Raw genomic sequence first — 15,634 nt, forward strand, 5'->3', positions numbered from 1 at the left:
CCTTTGGGAGAGATGTTACGGTGGGTGGAAAAGCTGATCTGCTCCAGAGGGGCAAATCAAAACACTAGGGTAATGTTTCATCACGGCGTGGCTTTGAAGAGGCGCTGGAATGGACCTCCTGCGGCATAAGACAGAGAGAGAGAGAGAGAGAGAGAGAGAGAGAGAGAGAGGGGCAAAAGACGATCTCCTGTTTACTGAGTCTGAGTGAGAATATGAAAAGGGGGCGGAGCTAAACTAAATTTGATTAGCTGATCGTAAAACTCGATCTCATATTTTGTGTTTCTCGTACTCGGTATTCTGCTCAGCGTTCGCTTAGATCTAAATTACACAACATGCTACAGTTACACAAACTAGCCAGCGATCTAATCTCAGCCCATGAGCCCAGATTAATAGTGGCACTACCATTAATATAGCTTACTAGTTACCTCAGCTAGCATTAACATTACCTGCACTATTTTGTCAACACCATCGTCACGGAATCCCACAATGCACCGCACAAAGTTGACCTTCAGATGACGTACCCTAGCAGGAACAGATCCTTCATATAACGATATTTTTTGATGGTCAGCCATCGGTTATACAGCATAGCATAGTTTTAACAGCATTATCTACGCTAGCCAGACGTCTAAACACACCCCTGAGTCCAAATTCATCTTAACAGCTAGCTTAGCTAAAGATAACCTTGAACAGGATGTATGTCAAGTAATGCTATCTATTACACAGTATAATATAGCTTAGCATAATTAGCTAAGCTAGCCAGCTAGCTAAATGCAAGACTGTAGTTCCAAAATAGCTAGTTTACATTAAGTCTAGCACACTGTTTGGACAAAAAAGAAGCCCAGGTTCACTCCAAAGCTACTACTTTTCACCAGAACATTGTACATTTCATGCTGCACTCCTTGCTATTGCTATTCCACAGACGCGTGTGACTCAGCAAAATCACCGTCTGTGAGCTGAGTGACATCCTGCAGCAGGTCGATTCGACAAATCTCCACAGCACAGCTAATACAAAAACCCATACACACACACACACTGCTCCCTGAGCCGCTAGCGCATGCTGAATGCTAAAAGCTGACTTGTGGATTGTGTCACATTTACTCATGGGCTTCGGTTGCAGTTTTTAGCATCACGCTGGCCTTTTCTGTGATGATTTATTAAGTGTGTGCAATTCCTGGACAGAAACAAGAGCTCAGAAATCCCACACTCGACTCGTTCTGAGACGCCGGCGCGTGAAGTCTGGACTAATTACCTGTCAGTGTGACGAGACCGGAGCTTTTGCTCAGAGACGACCGCGGCGAGGATCAGAAGACGGGTTTAGCGTCTCGACGTGTCTCATGCAGGAGAAATAAAACATCTTTTAGATTTCGAAGCTGATGATTTTCCTATAACAGCGTGTCACTGAGTGTGTTATTCCTCCAAAACAATCATTACATTTTATTTATTTATTAAATTAGCGCTTTTTATCCATTCATAGCTACATCTGATGTTCTGCCAAACATGTTTGTTCCTGTTCTTACTTACGTTATCGCAGCTGCAGGATAAACAGTCACTGACTCTGGAGACTCCTTCCAGAAATGTTAAGAGAATGAGTGGAGTTTCTGTTGTTTCTGTAAGTTACATGTTTCTGTCTCTTTCTTTTCAGTGTTGGATTTTTTACACGACGATGAGATACAAGATGCTGTGAAAGAAAGAGCCGTTGCTATAGAAACGATAACATACCTGATCACACTTCAACTACTCTCAGTAATCCTATATAGAGTTTATATTTAACAAAAAGATTAAATCTAAATGATCCTTTCTTGTTTTTTTTGTTCTTTTCCTGTATTTTATAATTTATTTTCTTTCTTTCTTTCTTTCTTTCTTTCTTTCTTTCTTTCTTTCTTTCTCATAATGTAGTTTAAATTTAACAAAAAAAAAATCTTTCTTTCTTTCCCCTTTTTTCTTCATGTAGTCTATGTTAAAAATTATCTTTTCTTTCTTTCTTTCTTTCTTTCTTTCTTTCTTTCTTTCTTTCTTTCTTTCTTTCTTTCTTTCTTTCTTTCTATTTACCAGAAACAACCTTTTTCCCCCTTTTTTTTTCTTATACAGTTTATATTCTTTTCTTTCTTGTTTTTCTTCCCTCGTTCATTCTCTCTTGTCTAGTTTATAGTTAACAAAAACACATCAATGATTTTTACAACAAATTCTAAAATTATAAAAACTTTCTTCATTTCTTTTTTTCTTCCTTGCTTACATTTTCTTTATTAATCTTTATCTAGTTTATAGGTAACAACAAGCATATCTATAAATCATCTATTCTTTCTTTTTTCTCTCTCATATAGTTTATAATAATTTAGATATTATTCATGTTAATCTTCTTTCTTTCTTCTGTAGTTTATATGGAGTGCAGCTTTCTAGCTGAGTGAAAGTGTTAATAATATAAACAGGAAGTGCCGGGAGGGAAAAGCTGTTAAAGGAAATGGATCAGCACCTGGTGAGCAGATCAAATTTGAGAAGCTCTGTGGTATAAAGTGTGTTAAAGCGTGTTGAAGTGTAGCGCTAGCTTCCCTGTCGTCCCGCGTGTCCTGCATGTCCTGCGTGCAGACGGAGATCTGCTGACTGTTTTCTCAGCTGTTGGAGCCTTGGCTAGCGTCTGACGGACGGATGATCCGGACCCACGTCTCCAGCTGCAGAGCACAAACGAAGGTAGAAATCCGAGTCGTTCCAAAACAACGGCGAGCGTCTAGAGTTTCTAAAAAGTCAGCACCGACTAAATAAATCGATCTGAATCAAGTCCAGATGCTGGGGCATGTAGTGGCATCTCCAGTTAAAGCACAAGCTCAGGGATGAAAAGACGTGTAACAGAACTCATGATGGATGTCCTTTCAGGCCTTTCAGCCTCACTGAGAAGAAGAAAATCACAGAATCAAATGCTAACACTGCTTAGCTGACAACTAGTCACGCGCTCATCTAATCTGATCAAATCTGTCTGATTTAAATACGTGCAACGATGAACTGTTAACGATGAACTGTTAAACTACTAATCTGTGCAAATAGCTAAGTACAACACAAGCTAGTCATTATGGTTAAACATCAGCTAGTTAGCTGTACATACATTAACACTGTCATTGTGCTACTCGCTAGTTAGATATAATATACAGCATGATTAGCATAAACTATAGGCAGATATACACACCGATATATACTGATCAGACGAAACATTGTGAGCAGTGAGAGGTGAAGTGAATAAGACTGAGTATCTCCTCATCATGGCACCTGTTAGTGGGTGGGATATATTAGACAGCAAGTGAACATTTTGTCCTCAAAGTTGATGTTAGAAGCAGGAAAAATGGACAAGTGTAAGGATTTGAGCGAGTTTGACGAAGGGACAAATTATGATGGTTAGACCACTGGATCAGAGCATCTCCAAAACTGCAGCTCTTGTGGGGTGTTCCCGGTCTGCAGTGGTCAGTATCTATCAAAAGTGGTCCAAGGAAGGAACAGTGGTGAACCGGTGACAGGGTCATGGGCGGTCAAGGCTCATTGATGCACGTGGGGAGTGAAGACTGGCCCGTGTGATCCGATCTAACAGACGAGCTACTGTTGCTCAAATTGCTGAAGAAGTTAATGCTGGTTCTGATAGAAAGGTGTCAGAATACACAGTTTGTTGCTTATGGGGCTGCATAGCCACAGACCAGTCAGGGCGCCCATGCTGACCCCTGTCCACTGACGAAAGCGGAAACAATGGGCACGTAAGGCAGTAGGTGATCTGGTCTGATGAATCATGTTTTCTTTTACATCACGTGGATGGCCGGGTGCGCGTGCGTCTCTTACCTGGGGAACACATAGCATGAACACAGGATGCACTATGGGAAGGCGGTGGAAACAGTGTCGTGCTTTGAGCAATGTTCTGCTGGGAAACCTTGGATCCTGTCATCCATGTGGATGTTACTTTGACATGTACCACCTACCTAAGCACTGTTGCAGACCATGTACACCCTTTCATGGAAACGATATTCCCTAATGGCTGTGGTCTCTTTCAGCAGGATAATGCACCGTGCCACAAAGCACAAAAGGTTCAGGAATGGTTTGATGACCATAACAACCAGTTTGAGGTGTTGACTTGTCCTCCAAATTCCTCAGATCTCAATCCAACCCAGCATCTGTGGGATCTGCTGGACAAACAAGTCCGATCCATGGAGGCCCCACCTCGCAACTTACAGGACTTAAAGGATCTGCTGCTAACATCTTGGTGCCAGATACCACAGCACACCTTCAGGGATCTAGTAGAGTCCATGCCTTGATGGGTCAGGGCTGTTTTGGAAGCAAAAGGGGGACCAACACAATATTAGGCGGGTGGTCATAATGTTATGGCTGATCGGTGTATACACAGCTACACGCTCGGATATATGAGCAGCTACACACTTAGCTACGCACTCAGCTACGCACTCGGGTAAAGACACAGTCACACACTTGAATAAATGATGAAGGTTAATAAATAAAGCTGGTGACTGATGATGATGATGATGATGGTGGCAGTGACGTGATGTTGCAGTTCCACATCTGTCCATTAGAGAGCAGCATTTTTCTGACCAGGTTCAAACTCCCTGAACACCATAAATCTCCTGCTTTGATTACACATTCGAATACAAACACGCTACACACTTCTCCTCTCCTGTGTGTGTGTGTGTGTGTGTGTGAGGTTTCCTCTGCAAGCTGTCTGTCACCATCATTCACACTCACCTTTAATCGCACATTTTCTCTCCGTATCCATGGCGACTCGGGTCCCCTTTCTTTCCCATTAAGGGTGAAGTGCGTGAGCAAACACTGTGATCCCCTCCAGGGCTCTGTGTGTGTGTGTGTGTGTTAACACTGATGTCCATAAAATTATTATTGCAGTTTATTAAATCTTACTGATCTTAAATCTTAATCAGTTTTCAGAATTCAACTGTTGAATTGATTTTCAATATAAACCTGTTCTGCCCCGGGCTAACGACCTGTAGGTGTTGGTTTTAAAGCCCTAATTAACACCGAGCATGTGTTCTGAATGAAAAGGTAACTGATTTATTTCTTTATTATAATTTTTTTCTGGTTCATCTTTTTCGCGGACGTTCCATAAAATTTTTAATGTAACTTTAACCGGATAAAAAGTTTCTTTAAATCCTTATCAATTATGATCGTGACCCTGTTTTGCTCTGACCCCAGCAGACGTCTCGTGGGGTTTGGGGTAAACACAACATTATGAACGTGAAATAGCTCTTAGCTGGTAGCCTTACACACACCTACACACACACACACACACACACACACTCACACACACACACACTCACACACTGTGTCGGTGATGACAATCTCAGCTCTTTTGTTGATGTCCACACTTTGGTTGGTGTCGTCTTGTGTGAGGTTCCCACTGTGCCAGGCCAGGCCTCTCTGTCTGTGTGTGTGTGTGAATCCCTGTGCAGTTAAACGAATATTTTTCCGCAGCTGGAGATAGAGAGCTTGTTCATGGGGTTTCTTCCAGGATGGTCAGATCAAACACACACACACACACACACACACACTCCTAGTAGCACTTTTGTACAACGAGCCATCAGTCAGACAGAACTGGGTCAGTGGGTCTGGACAGTAGAGTTGTATTCGAGTGTAGAATTATTTCTCTATGAATTATTTTGTTACATCCTTAAACTCACATAATATGAATATGCAAATTAGGAACGCCCCCAACCCCCTAAAGCACCGCCCCTTTCCTGTAACACACTACAGTGTTTTATTCCTTGTATACATCTCTGATTACTGAACTCTTGAGTATTTTTCCTGTGAAACCAATTCAACCTCATTAACTGTTCTAGAAAATAATAGGAATATATAATAATATATATAAAAAAAAGGAAAAGAAAGAAAAACATAGAAAGAATAAAACAAAAAGAAAAAATGCAGTGTTCACAATCTCTACATGTTGAAGAGGGAAAGAAACGAAGAAGGCGAACGACAAAAGAAACAATCTCTTCGTGTTAAAGAAACGAATAAAGAAAACAACAAAATAAACCTTTAGAATACAAAAGCAAACCGTTATAATTTCTTTACCTGTGAGAGAAAGAAAGAAAGAAAGAAAGAAAGAAAGAAAGAAAGAAAGAAAGAAAGAAAGAAAGAAAGAAAGAAAAAAAATTGTTTCTTGAATAAGTAAAAAAACACTTTGTGGTACTTTCTTTCTTTCTTTCTTTCTTTCTTTCTTTCTTTCTTTCTTCAGTCAGTACTGAGATCATGAACACTTAGAAAGAAAGAAATATTAATACATTTTAAATGGATGGACAGATGGATGGATGGACAGATGGTTAGACTGAATGAGAAAGAAAGAATGGAAAAGAAAAGAAAAAAATAAAATGACACCTTCCATCTCTGCCTATTAAAGAAAAACAGAAAATTGAAACAACAGCTAAGTCTTTATGATCTCTTTACCTATTAATAATAGATAGATAGATAGATAGATAGATAGATAGATAGATAGATAGATAGATAGATAGATAGATAGATAGATAGATCCATCTATCCTTCTATCTATCTATCTATCTATCTATCTATCTATCTATCTATCTATCTATCTATCTATCTATCTATCTATCTATCTATCCATCCATCCATCCATCCATCCTTCCATCTATCTATCTATCTATCTATCTATCTATCTATCTATCTATCTATCTATCTATCTATCTATCTATCTATCATTAATAGGTAAAGACATCACGAACACTCGGATATCATTTTCCTGCTTTCTGTCTCTAAATGTTCATGATCTCTTTACCTACTAAAGAAAGAAGTGTAAATAGATATGATGGATGGAAAGAAAGAAAGAAAGAAAGAATCACATAAATGTTAAATAAATGTCAATCTGCGCTTTCTGGCCAATCAGAACAGAGAATCTGACAGCATCATGGATCTAATGCCAGCTACACCGAAGAGTTATTGCTGATTAATAAAATCTCTCTCTCTCTCTCTCTCTCTCTCTCTCTCTCTCTCTCTCTCTCTCTCTCTCTGATGTCATTCTACCCATCCGTCAACAGGGGGCAGTGTTGACCTGCAGCCCCCCCAAAGTGCACTTCCTGTTCATATTTCCCTAAATGATGTGCGCTCCATATAAATAGCCGCAGCGGGTTAATTGGCTGCCGGGGTTCTTAACTGGACTCGGTGTCATTGATTGGGTTTTAAGCAGCAGAGCTGATCGCTGTGCCGGAAAAACGCCTAATGAATTTTCATGGCTCAGGTAACATGTCCTCCACGTGGCTCGCTCTTAACATGAATGAGCAACCTTCTACTTTATCTCGACAGGCATGGAGATTAAATTAAACACGCCTTCCAGAGCCATTTCATTCTCACGTGTGTTCAGCGATACAGTGTAGGGATCCTGCCAGGTTCACCCTCATAAATCAGCAGCCTGGGGTAATGGTAAGGGGTAAGGAGTGGGGGACTCACTGAAAATGAGCTCCTGCATGTTTGGATGCGTCTCATGCATAGAAATGATAAAATAAAGCTAAACACTGAGGTACTGAAAATCTCTATTTAAAAGTGTGTTAGGTAAAATGGGTGGGGTTGAATGAGATCGATCTATCTATCTATCTATCCATCCATCCATCCATCCATCCACTCACTGAGCCAGCCCACATTTCCAGCTATGCTTCCACAAAGCTCCGCCCCCAAATCTTCTTATATTTTCTCTATAAACCTGCAACTTGTCCTTTTCTTGATTTATAAAAAAGGAGGTGGTGCTTTGGGGGCGTGTCTAAAACCAAAAACAAACATACTTTTTTTTTTAAAGCTATATAATACAGATGTGCTGAGACATGGCTTAAACTATTATTTATTTATTTATTTATTTATTTATTAAAAATTGTCGGTACTATTAAATTATTTGTACTAGTAAGAAAAGAAAAGTATAAATGAATGCACCGTGAAAACAATCATGAATTTAAAAAAAAAAAATGCTTACAATAACTTTTGAACCAATTCCAAACAACTGGACTACTTTTTTTGATTGTTTTTCCCTGAAAACACTTTAAATCTAATTCTCTATATTTTTTATTCCCCTTAACATCTATGATGGCTACAGCGGTGTCTCTGGTAACAGCCCCATCCACATGAACAAATTATAAACCACAGAAATGTTTATTTATCATTTGTGGAAGGAGTCTCCAGTATCAGAGCCTTAAAACTAACTAATCTGTCAGTTTTCCTAAACAGGAAAATCCAACTAGCTAGGTTTTTGTCTTTTAAACTTCACCAGAGCAAAAACGGAAGAATATATGATCATTTATACCTGCTGTAACTTTCCACAACACTAAATGTAACCTTTTAAAACACAGTATGACATCACTGACGATGAATAGCAAATTATACTCGTGGACTGAGAGAGTTTAGGACATGGCGTAATTCAGCAGCATTGATTAATTTCCCTGTAACCACACCGGGTGAATTTATTATTCTGTCCTTACAGTATTCTCGAGATTCAGCACAACCTCAGCACACGAGATGAACAGTCCTACAGTCAAGTCCATAAAATTATTATTGCGGCTCACTAAAGCTCGCTGGCTCGTTTTCAGGAAACGATTTTTGAATTGATTTTCAGTATGAAAACTCATTGTCCAGTGCGAACGCCCTAGCGGTGTTGCTCGGTGTTAAAATCATAATTAAAACAAATAAACTCTTTAAGGGTTTCCGCAGACACGATTAACCTGATTTCGCCGTAACCTCACGTCTATCAGGGCAGCTCTGGCATCTGTAGAGAACTATGTTTCCCAGAGCAGGCCGCCAGACTACAAACATGGCCGCCACAGCCAGGATTGTGATGCTCACAGTGGTGTCACCTAGCCAGAGATACAGACTGACAGCGGGAAGGTCTGGACTCTATAGCAGCTTTGATTAGCTGAGGAACCGCCCACGAGGGCATCTGATTGACATGGGAAGCAACCAATCCCAGTTTGTTTCGTTTAGGGGCATGAAAATGCAACCATAGATTGTTCATTTAAGAAAGCCATGAACGTCACATTGTTTGGAAAATCCAGCGAAAATCCATCCAGACATCGTTATTTGATCCTGTTGACGCTGGCGAATGTCGCAACTGTAAATTAAATTCAGCTATAAATAAATAAAATATAATTGATGGCAAATTGCAGTGGTGTGAAAGGGAAAAAAACACTTTGGGGGGGGTGCTGTTATTTATTTATTTATTTTATTTATTTTTTAAAATAAATTTTTAATAAATTAATCAAATTCATTTTATTTTATTTTAACTCAATTGTATTAATTGTATTTAATTTTGTATTTAATTTAATTTAATTTTTTTTTAAATATTTGCTGCTTACTTTCCTGGCCTCAGAGGTAAAAGTAAAAACCTGTGATGGTTATTGAGGCTCTCACGTATTTCTCTGTTTCTCTGTGAGTTTCCATTAGTCTACTCGCCTGACAGTTGCTTCAAAAACAATGGATTTAAATGGAGACCTGCTACAGTTCAACATGTTTGCAATAGAAAAAAAAATCCATTAGTACCCACAGAGAGGCAGCTGCTTTGTGTTAGCGCAGGAGCTAAATCAGGTCTCTGAGAGTCTTTTTGCTAATTGACATGCCCGGTGTTTGACAGCGCAGAACTGATATCTCTGTGCTCTACTGTCATTAATAAGTACGACTGGAACAAGAAAAAAAAAAAAAACAGAACGGACTAGCCATTTTAATTAAGCTCTTCCTCACTTCCTGTTTGCCTCCAGCTCCAGGTTATAGATTGTACCCGTGTCTGGTTTCTTTGTAATCTCATCGAGACTCGAACGCTAACCGAAACGGCTAGTCATGACTAGAGTCTTAAACGACAGCTAGAAATCTTTCTCACTAGCATTTTTACTAGCTGTTGTTTCGTTCATGAATCAGTTTTAATGCTAAAACAACAAATTGCTAATATTTTTCTAAAAAGGAAACAGGATTTATTTTGTATGTAGCTATTCGTTTAGTGTTAATTAGCTAGTTATCAGTCATGTGATCAAGGGGAAGGTGTACAAGACAGTGGTGAGACCGGCCATGCTGTATGGTTTAGAGGCAGTGTCACTGAGGAAGAGACAGGAGTCAGAGCTGGAGGTAGCAGAGCTGAAGATGTTGAGGTTCTCTTTGGGAGTGACACGGTTGGACAGGATTAGGAACGAGTACATCAGAGGGACGGCTCATGTTGGATGTTTGGGGGACAAAGTTAGGGAGGCCAGATTAAGATGGTTTGGACATGTTCAGAGGAGGGAGAGTGAGTATATTGGTAGGAGAATGTTGGAGATGGAGCTGACAGACAGGAGGCAAAGAGGAAGGCCAAAGAGGAGGTATATGGATGGAATAAATGAGGATATGAAGCTAGTGGGTGCAAGTGTTGAGGATGCAGAAGATAGGGATAGGTGGAGAGAGATGATTCGCTGTGGAGACCCCTGAAGGGAAAAGCCCAAAAAAGAAGAAGCTAGTTATCAGTCAAATAATCTGATTCCGAAGAATCCATTCTTCCTCTTTTTAATCCACTCTGCGTACAAACTCTCAACATCATGGCATGTTTTCTTTCACACCGTAGCATTAGTGATAAATCTTGTACCTCATTATTTTAAGGCCTTCTTTCTTTGAACGTTAACTGCATTTATCTACAATTTTAATTCCTTGCATAAAAAATTGACACAAACTTCCCCTAATTCTTTTCCAGCAAAGAACAAAGCAACTAGCGACTACAAAACAAACACCTAGCATTTCATCTTTAATCTTATCTTTCACCTTAATAAGCATGTTCCTTCATGATTCCTTCCTTCATGAAACCTACATTTCTCACTTAACTGTTAAACTCAGGAATGCTAATTAGCAAAGTTTTCACTGTTCTAGATTTCTACCTGCTATACCACTAGCTAACTAGAACTTCGCATTAGCACCAGTGTGTCCGTCGTCTCACACAGACAGGCGCTAACACAGACGATCCACGCAGTGAGTAACAAACTTTTCCACATGACCTAGAAACACTGTTTGTTTGGTATGAAGACATGTTGGTGCTAGCTAGCAGGATAAGCGCTGATAATGTTGGCTAGCTAGGAAACGCTTTGGAATGACGTTGGTGCGCAGAAAAAATGTCAAGATATTTAGAAGATTTAGTAAAGTTTGTATTATTTATCTGTGATTTATTCATACTGAAATTTAAAGGACAAAAAACAAAGAAAGAAATAGCAAGTTAAAGAAAATAGTGAATTCTAATTGATTTTTGTTTTCATTCAATGCTAATAGGGCAATTTTTTTAAAGAAGCTCTGAGCTTCAGCTATTAGAGTGTAAAGTGTTACCACGTGATAGACGCTAGCTTTATACGTTACGTCTCTCTCCAACATATTTGATCAGAATGTTCTGGGAAATAACTGCTGTTAAAGGCTTGGTGAAGGTTTAGCGAAGAAATGATGAACTCTAATGGGATGTGAATGATTTTTCTCAGTAAGATCTGACCTCACCGCTCCGCTGCCTTTCTTTTCATAAGGCTGAAAAAGTCATTTTCACTCACATTCTTCTCGCAAAATGGACGACTTTCGGCTCTTAGCTTCGAAACCACTCTGAGACCAGCTGGAGGCGACTCGGAAACGTGCGACAGAACGACGGGAAACTGGCTCAGAACTGATATCTGGCTCAGAACTCATATCTCTGTGCTTGACTTTCATTAATAAGTGCATCTGAAACAAGGGAAAAACCTGAACGGACACCAAAAACGTGCAAGACACTTTCAAACCTCGCTATCCGTTTTAATTTAGAGCTTCCTCACTTCCTGTTTGCATCCAGCTCCAGATTATAGATTGTACCTGTGTCTGGATTCGTTGTAATTAATCTCATTGAGATTCGAACGCTAACCTGAAACAGCTAGTCATGACTAGCGTCTTAAATGACAGCTAGAAATCTTCCTATCTAGCTTTTTTTACTAGCTGTTATTTTGTTCATGAGTCAGCTTTAATGCTAAGACAACAAATTGATAATATTTTCTAAAAACAAAACAGGATTTCTTTTGTATGTAGCTACTCGTTTAGTGTTAGTTAGCTAGTTATCAGTCACTGCTAGCTAATCTAACAATATGGTCAAATAATCTGATTCCCAAGCCTCCATTCTTACTCTTTTTAATCCACTCAACATCATGCCATGTTTTCCTTCACACCGTAGCATTAGCGATAAATCTGTCTTGTACCTCATTATTTTAAGGCCTTCCTTTGAACGTTAACTGGATTTATCTTCAGTTATAATTTCGTGCGAGTATCTTGAACGACAGCTAGAAATCTTTCTAACTAGCTTTTTTACTAGCTGTTAATATTTTTATACCTTTTTCAGGTTTTTAAGCTAGGGAAAGACGACAGATTGCGGATATATTTTGTTATCAAAAGGGAACTGGATTTCTTTTGGTATGTAGCTATTCGGTTAGCATTATTAGCTAGTTATCAGTCACAGCTAGCGGACATGACACTTTTAATATGTGACATCTGGTTTGAAATATGAAAGCTGATCAGTTGAAGATAACGAGGAAGATGCAATGGCAAGTTTAACAGTCGTATGCGAGGTAGCTAGCAGGCTAGTAAAGCTAGTGTTGCTTTTATCGGGATCTATCTCCACTAGCGGAGCGAAAATGAACAGAACGTAGGGTTTGATCATATCTTATCATATTTCTCACTTCTTTGATATTCATTTCTTGTTTATTAAACTGTTATGTAAAACTATATGTAGTTTTTATAGTTCCTTTACGGTACAGCAGCTAGATGAAAGCGCAACACTATAACTAAGCCCCGCCTTTTTATTTAAGAAGAACCTTGATGAACCAGCTTGATGATTAAGATGTTATCAGAAAAGCTTTGTGCTGCAAGTTATCCTTATTAACTTTGTTTGACTTTATAAGACGGATGATTTTGATTTCCTTTTTAGCTTCAGTCTTGCTAATCTTGACTGAATTGCAAACAGCGCCGTGCTAACCGAGCATTTTTCCCTGCGTTTTCTTCTAGACAAATTCTTTTTCATTACAGAAAATGTAAATGTCAAAAACAATTTATTTTACATCAAACACAGACATAAATCTATTTGCTGTGGAGTCAAGACTTGGAAATATCTGTACCTGATTAAGCAATCATCTTTATTCCCGCATTATCTCGGATGCTATTAGGCTTCCTTATACTTTTCTTATTTATTTTTAATTAATTTTTTAAAATTTGCATTACTGTGTAAAGTACAGAAACTTCACGCTCACGACCGAAGCCTCGTCCGTCATGGCTGGCGAAAGCTTTAGCTCTGTTTTTGTTCAGGAAATGAATCAGACTCATGGACACACAACCTTCTGACACCAGGCAGAGCTCTGGAGCTGGTCCAGGAAGCAGGCAGGAGGTGAGTGATGCCTGGCGACTGCGTTCGAAAGGTTACATCGGAAAACACTAATCCGCGGATTAATGAAGTGCAGGATATTAGCCACAGTGTGATAATTAGATATTTCCAGTATTTCAGGTAATCAAACGGGGATAATGTTTGATGTCAGCCATGTTTTGCTCTGTTATTATCCTGGCTCTTTTCCATTTATCTTTTTATTCAGCACCTGCCTGGTGAAGACGGCGTTATTGTTAAATCTGCCGAATCTTTTCATTTCCTCTCTCTTTTGTCCTCGCAGATGGAGACGACCCGTTACACTGTCACATCCCACAATCCCCTGCGAAATGAGGGATGTGATAAGATGTGATTTCTGGCTGCTCGGTTTAAATGTTGTTTTATTAAAAACGCCTTTTCTGTTGGACTAAAGCAGGTACATTATGTACACCTGAGGGTGTGGCCTCATAGGAAAATGATCAACGTGTACTTATACAAATATATACTATATACTTAAATAACGTGTACTTTTTATCCATTTATTGTTACATGCAGGTTTAGAAAATTTACACTTGGTGTTCTTTCTGTTGAAGTTAATAAGACAAAAAAAAAACTTACCTAATTACCTCTGACTGATTCAAAGCAATGACACTGGAGATTCATTCAAAAATGGTAAATAAATCATACAGAAAATTTCCCCATAGCAACAATTACAAGGATTTATTTTACATGAAACCTAGCCTAGCTTCAGGCTAAAAACCTCCACAGTTTAGAAAAGAGTGAATCATTTCGGAGGAATCATTAAAGAGTCGACTCTTGGTGAACTGACTCACTGATAAGAGCCAGAGTTTTCATCACTGAGTTAAATGTCATGTGAACAGAAGTAAGAAGAAATGTAGAAAAGGTGTGGTATGATACCCTATACCTCTCTCTCTCTCTCTCTCTCTCTCTCTCTCTATCTGTTTGTCTATCTAATTACGCCACTCCAGTATGTATGTAAGTTTATAGCTGCACTTCATTTTGATTAGCGTTAATACGCTCGAGGCGACCGTTCGATCATAGACTCCTTTCTATTGCCGCTTCCTCTGAAGGTGGCTCGAGAGGCCGTGTGTTCCTCTCAGCTCTCCGTATCAGGATAGTAAAAGCAGCGCTATTTCTGTTTGAAGCTGCCACTCGGAAGCCTGCGGACGGATCGGGGCTCTCCAAATCTTATTACACAGCTTGCGCTCTCTCGGCATGCTGCGCTTTTGAGTCCCAGGCCTCCAGCTGCCTTACAGGAGGTTAAAGTCGACCGCATTCACGCACACACACACGCCGTGCTTCTTTTTCACACATTATTTACAGTATTCATAAAGAGCACGTAGCATTTTCAACGCTGATACGCTGTGATGTTGTGTAACACGTACTGTATAACTCGATAGCCATCAGTTAAAGAGGAACAATTTGCGCTAACTCTGGAGAAATTGCAGAGGGAGTCTGCCTTTCATTGACAGTTGTACAACTTGGTGTTAGCATGCTACCAACCTTGAAACCTTGGTCATATGATAGTCATTCATGAGCAATTTTGTCCCTAAGGTGAACGAATTGGTAACTGTTTCCACCCAAAAGGGTCAGTTCTTTTGATTTGTTTCAAAATTTCCATATATTCCATTCAGATAACTAGTTTATGTAGCTTGAACATACGAATAGCTTGAACATACGAATGACCCTGCCTCATTAACGAATCACTGTGTGAGTCAGTGAACCATTTTGGTCATGACAAAGAATCTGTCCTTTTTAATTAAGCAGACAATTGTTTGTCATGGCCAAAATGATTCACTGACTCAATGATTTGCTTAATTAAATAAGACTGAATCTTTGTCATGACCGAAATGAGTCAGTGACTCAGTGATTTGCTTAATTCAAGAGGACTGAATCTCTGTCATGACCAAAATGATTCAGTGACTCAATGATTTGCTTAATTCAAGAGGACTGAATATTTGTCATGACCAAAATGATTCACTGACTAAGTAATTCAGTCCTCTTTAATGAAGCGATTTATTGTTAGAGTCAGTGAATCATTTTGGTCATGACGGAGATTCAGTCGTCTCTCATTGTTAGAATCATTATTTCGTACCAGTGAAACATTATGACTTGATCAAATCTCGGTCTTGACCAAGTGTGTTCAATGATTCCCGTTTAGATTCACTCTGTCTATTTCAGGCTGAATGTGAAAAGTTAGCAGACAGACTCGAATCATTTGAGTCACTTGAAACCTGAAAACTTTATCTTGTTAAATTAACCTAATGTTAG

The sequence above is a fragment of the Hemibagrus wyckioides genome, linkage group LG28, assembly GCF_019097595.1.
Source record: "Hemibagrus wyckioides isolate EC202008001 linkage group LG28, SWU_Hwy_1.0, whole genome shotgun sequence".
Lineage (NCBI taxonomy): Eukaryota > Metazoa > Chordata > Actinopteri > Siluriformes > Bagridae > Hemibagrus > Hemibagrus wyckioides.